Genomic DNA, 6159 nt, shown 5'->3' on the forward strand with positions numbered 1-6159 from the left:
GCCCTCCTCTCTGGTACGGCGGCTACCGCTTGAGGCGACCCCTTCACCAGCCTGCGCCGAGCTACCAGCGACCTCATCGCCAAGTAGTTCCTCCAGCCCGGGGAGTTCGGAGGCCTCAGGACTCCGGCTTCTTGGCCGGTCCACGGGCCCCTGGGCATCGAACTCCGGCAGCCCCGCCATAATGGCCACCCGGCTGGGGTTGGCACAGAGCGCCATCTCCGGCCACGGGAGTTCCGCCCGGCTCATATCCTCTGTTCCGGTGATCACCCTTGTCATCCCCCGTAGTTCCGCCGCCCCCAGATCCCAGCTCGCGCCAATCTGGGTCCTGGTGATGTCCTCCGGCCCGGTGTAGAACCAGCTCGGCCGGGCCCGTTCTCGCAGAGGCGCCAACCGATGACGCAGAAAATCCACCACCACCATGACTGAGGTCAGCCCGCCCTCGCGCAGTTCCAGAATGCGCTCCAGCACCGGCTTCAGTCTCGCATCTTCTGGTGGCGGTGCCTCCCACGTTGATCGCCGAGGTTCCGCCGCCTTCTCTGGCAATTCGAGGCGCTCGTGGGGGTCGATGTCGACGAAGAACCAGTCCCGTCGCCATTCCTCCCACTTGCTGCGCATCACCTGAGGAATATAATGGTCCCCCAGGCCTTCCCGGAGCCGAAGGTTGCAGCACCCCGCGACGTCCACCGTGGAGTGCCCCCTCTTCTTCCCCACCGGCCGAAGGACGAAGAAGTGGCGAAGCAGCGTCGCCGACGGCATCAACCCCACGAACATTTCGCAGAGATGCGCGAAGACCGCCAACGCCACGACGGAATTGGGGCTTAGATGCACCAGTTGAATGCCGTACGTCTCCAGCACTTGCAGAAAGAAGGCGGAGAACGGCGGCACCAACCCCGCTGCCACGAAGGAGGTGAAGAGGACGGTCCGCCCAGGGACGGTCGTCGCCGGCGTCAGAGTCGCCGGCCTCACCGCCACAGCACCCTCCTGACCCTCCGGCACCAGCAGCTTCCTAATCTTATCCGCCGCCTCCTCGTTCCTCAGACGAGACTCCGGCAAGATGCTGTCCGAAGTTTTGTCCCGTCGTCCTCCTCCAACCCTCGTCATCTCGGCAAGATGGGGGATGTTTTTTGGTGGTGAAAAGAGAGAGAAGGGAGAATGCTCCGGTCGCCTGGGAGTTTCCTGAGGGCTTCGGAGCACGAAGAAGGCAAGAGCACAAGTGCAAGAGAGCGTAAAAAGGGGAACGGACCGATCCGTTCCCCCTTTTATATCTCAAAATTTGAAAACTGCCGCCCGAACGGTTCGCTCGGCGAAGCGTCGCCTCGATCGGCGCAACTGTCAGGCGAATCCCCCGCCGATCGTGCGATGTCAGCGGTTGCCAGGCGTATTTTCCTCGATCTGCGCGGCAACCGCGCGTGCCGCCCGTATGGTTATCATACCCTTCGGAAGTTGTGTGGACACGCGTCCACTCATTTTCCCGTTGGAACATACTTGAGGTCTAGGTCCGCAAGGGCCACCCCTCGAAAGCTTGCCGCATGGCGTCCGCGCCAGCCTTGACCTCGGTCGCGACGAAGGGCCCATTCGCAGTCTCCGTCCCATCGGCTACCAACGGGCCCGGGGGCTACTGTCGGTGTATTTAGAACCAGGGGTCCCTAAGTCCCGAGGCCAGGCCGGCCATCCACCACATGTCACCACCCTGCAAGGTAGGTAGAAGCTAAGTCCCGGGAGAAGGTGCTCGGGGCCGCCGCTTCTGGTTCCCGAGCACCCTAGTTCCCCGATGATCCGCAGAGCCCAAATACCAAGAAGGAAGTGCTCGGGAGAGAGTGCTCGGGGCTGCACGTGGCAGCCCCCGAGGACTCGGTGCCCCGAAGGTCTCACCGAAGTGCTCGGGAGAGAGTGCTCGGGGCTGCACGTGGCAGCCCCCGAGGACTCGGTGCCCCGAAGGTCCCACCGAAGTGCTCGGGAGAGAGTGCTCGGGGCTGCACGTGGCAGCCCCCGAGGACTCGGTGCCCCGAAGGTCCCATCAAAGTGCTCGGGAGAGACTGCTCGGGGCTGCACGTGGCAGCCCCCGAGGACTCGGTGCCCCGAAGGTCCCACCGAAGTGCTCGGGAGAGAGTGCTCGGGGCTTCACGTGGCAGCCCCCGAGGACTCGGTGCCCCGAAGGTCCCACCGAAGTGCTCGGGAGAGAGTGCTCGGGGCTGCACGTGGCAGCCCCCGAGGACTCGGTGCCCCGAAGGTCCCACCGAAGTGCTCGGGAGAGAGTGCTCGGGGCTGCACGTGGCAGCCCCCGAGGACTCGGTGCCCCGAAGGTCCCACCGAAGTGCTCGGGAGAGAGTGCTCGGGGCTGCACGTGGCAGCCCCCGAGGACTCGGTGCCCCGAAGGTTCACGCAAGATCATTCAACGACCCGAAGTGTCCCGTCGTCAGGGTGTCATCCAGTCAAAGGCCTAATGCCGCATTTAATAGGCACACGCGGTCTGACATCCTGACATCCTGACATTCTCAGCTGCCCACGCCCCAGTGTCAGACCCTGCCATGCACTGGCAGGGGGCCGTGGGTCCATTAAATGCACGGGTCCCGTCCCGTTTCATCCAGGTGCCTCGGGATAACGTTGCCAGAATCGAAGCGCTCCGCCTGCCACCCTGCCCTGGCAGAAGAACAAGACAGGGTGGGCGCACTGGGCACCTCTGAGGCTGCCCGGTGGGCCCCTTTTAGGGCGCCCCGAGGCTTCCGCAGCGGCTGGTGGTCGAAGGCGCGCCGCATTTCTTCACCGCCCCTGTCACTTCGCCAAGATGAAATGATTACGCCTTTCTCCGTGGCACCTTGGCATTCGCGTCCCCTCTTTCCCATTCAGGATATGTTGAGGTCGGCGCGCCTATAAAAGGAAAGGATGGAGAACACTAAAAGAAGAGAGCAAGAGCCCCCGACCACAAGACGACCAAGAGACCAGACAACCAACAGTCTCCGGCGAACCAGGCCAAAGATAGATCGACAGACACTCGAACCATCTCAAGTTAAGCTAGAACAGAAGAGCCTCAAGCTCTTTGTAAACAGTTCTCCCCTTAGAACCAGATATCTCCTTGAAGAATCCCCTTCAAGGATAAATATAGCGCTCATACAGGAGTAGGGTGTTACGCCTCCGTGCGGCCCGAACCTGTCTAAAACCCGGCGTACCCACTTTTCCTTGCATTAGGGTGATCGTCTCCCACCAGCCATCGCATTTATTTCCGTTCCCGATTATTTCCCACACAAGCTTTTCCAGGATCATCCCCCCGGCCGAATCTCTAAAAAGGGGTCTCTCGGGATCCCTGCGACAGGAGTTCACTCTCCGACAGTGGGATGGCACGATTTGTGTGAGGATTCGGAGTTAGCAGGTCACTATAAATATTAGTTGTAATCTCTAATTTGTAAGTAAGACACGGAGTCGTGCAAGTCACAAGTTGAATATAGTCTAAAATTTCCTCTAGAGAGTTTTTGCCTTGTTTTATTGTTCTCATCGAGTTTCTGCTGTTTGACGTTCTATTTATTTCTCGTCGAGATACGCGAGTTCGTTCTCGCTGATTAGTACGCGACTCAGGACTAGCTAGGCGTTACTGATCGATCAGTGTGATCGAGAACAACACATACACAACGGATAGCTAGATTAGTCGTGGTTGAGCACGTACGACTGGTCGCTCGGGTGGTTGAGAAGCCTGATCGCTTATGTTATCGTGAATTCAGAGTGGTCACGCTCATGATTCAGTGATCGAACTCAACAAAATCTCTTCTCCTTTTCGGTCACAATCTATGAGATATCTCTTAACAAATTTTTTAGATTATGACTATTATAGTCAAATAAGTATGTACCTACAAACCTTCTGCAATTAGCCATAGATGCCATTATTTTCTCCGAAGCTTCTATTCTTCCGTCCTTCTACTCTGCCGGCCCTCTCCCGATCTATTCCAGCCATCCCCCCCCCCCCCCCTCGCCGGTGCCCCCTCCAGCATGCGCCCCCTCGCCGGCACCCCTCCGCTCCTCACCGACGTCGGCAGCCGACGGCCCATCAGCTAGCGCCCCTCCTACTGCCCCTCACCGACGCCGGCCCTTCCAGGTGACGATCTGACCTCTGACCTCCCGCCCCCCTCTCTCCTCCTCCTGATCTAAAGTAGTACTGTGTCCTCATGCTTGTATGGCTGCTTGCAAATGAAAACTTTTCTCCGACCACAAATTAAATTTCAGTAGAATCAAATTGCATTCCTACACATCTCTTTCTGTGTATATCTCTAGAAGCATGTTAATTTGGAGATATGCTTCCCATGTCGGATGCTTGTTTGGTATCACTGATGAACTTTAAAGATGCGGTTTAGTGTTGAACAGCATGATTTCTATGTACATGCAAGTATTAAAAACACCTATAGATAACCTTGCAGATAACTCATTGGAAGTTGTGTTTAACACTATCTGTAGATGACATAGACTATGCTTATAGCTAGCCCTACCTGTTTGACAAAAGTTCATCTTGCAATTTGCACAGTACTAGATGCGTGGCACAAGCTCCAGATTTTCTTTTACCGCAACAAATATACTACACTCTGTCACCAGATTTCTGAAAGGACATGCACCATGTGTTCTCGTGATCGGTAAACGGCAAATTAAATGTCGAAAAGTTTTTCACATGATCTCATCTGCAGGACTGCAAGCATATCATATTGCTGCAGTCCCAGTCTGTAGTGCAGTGCATGCGCCTGAGTTCTGAAGATTTCACATGCACTTGTCACAGTAACATTGGGTTTTGCTCTGCTTATTTCTATGCATCCCTAATTTCAGCGGAAATTAAAAGTTTTCATTGTCTTTCTGTAAATTTGTCATGTCAGTCTGTGAGTTTGCAGGGTAGATTTGAGGCAGGTTTAAATTTTCAAGTTCAGTCATTGTTACCTCTAGTTAATTGAACTAAATTGAACTATTTATGCCAGATTTTCTTGATTCATTTGGTTCCTCTGCCTCATACCTCGTGATTCATGAATGTTTGGTTGTGATAAATTATCTATGCATTTGTCTTGTCCATTGCACAAATCTGAAAGCTGTGTTTATAAAAGTAATACGGATAGAGATACGCAGAAAGGAGAAGCCAATCATGGCACACAGCTGGGTTTAATTTGCTTTCGCCATCAGCTGGGTTTTCTATTTTGCTGCATTGCTTGACATTTTTAATCTGGCATTTCATACACTATTGATCAAAGTGACATTCTATATTGATTTGCACTGTGTTTCTTCTATGTAGCTGTTCTCAGAAGTTGATGTGAAGCTAGTCTTCAAGGAAGTTTCATCTAATTTTTTACGAAGGCGCCTTGTAGGTATTGATTACTGTGTTAATAGAAGTATTCAATACCTTCATACTGTAATCTTTATATGAACTGTTGTATCAAGTGTTAATCGATGTATTCAATGCCCATCCTTTTATCTCTTCTTCTACTAGAATTGTTGCAGCAAGTGTGTAGGTTTTTTTCTTAAGTTTGACTAATGGACTCGCATTCTTGGTAGGTATCTTTTTTATCTTGTTGTTTTGCTTGTGTTTTTAGGCAACCGCTGTGAGCCGTTTTTGCTCACAACCTTTCTTCAACCTCCAGATCCTGCCCACCTCCCGCCTGCACAGTGACTGCTCTGCTCGCCTCGCTGCCCTGCTGTGCTCACTCCCTTGCCTCCCGCTCGCCTCCAGTCGACTCGGGCGGCGTTTTCGCTGCCAGATCCACGTCCACACCACCACCGCGCTAACTTGAATTCTCGCTCCTCCGCTCTACCACAGAATCCTAATCCTAACCTTGCACCACCGCCGCGCTAACCCGGGAATCGGCCACCGGTAACCGTAATCCTAACTCTGTCGCTGCTAACCCGTCGCTTAACACAAGTAAATTTGAGCATCTAAAATTTAGGAGGTGTGTGAAAGAAAAGGTCGAAAGAAGATATGGAAAAGGAAGGGATCAAACACCAGTAGGCCAAGAAGACTATTCACATCAGTCTCATAGATCTTGCAATCTGCATGTATTTTCCCTCCTTTCGAAATTTGATTAACAAGAACCTGTAGGGTTTATGTATATATACTAGTATATCCGAGGCATGATCTCTACGTATGCTTTGTTGATGATTTTGTACAGACGTGGAGAGATTTCAAGATCAGTAGAAGGCTAG

Source organism: Phragmites australis, chromosome 4 (genome assembly GCF_958298935.1).
Source record: "Phragmites australis chromosome 4, lpPhrAust1.1, whole genome shotgun sequence".
In the NCBI taxonomy this organism is placed as follows: domain Eukaryota; kingdom Viridiplantae; phylum Streptophyta; class Magnoliopsida; order Poales; family Poaceae; genus Phragmites; species Phragmites australis.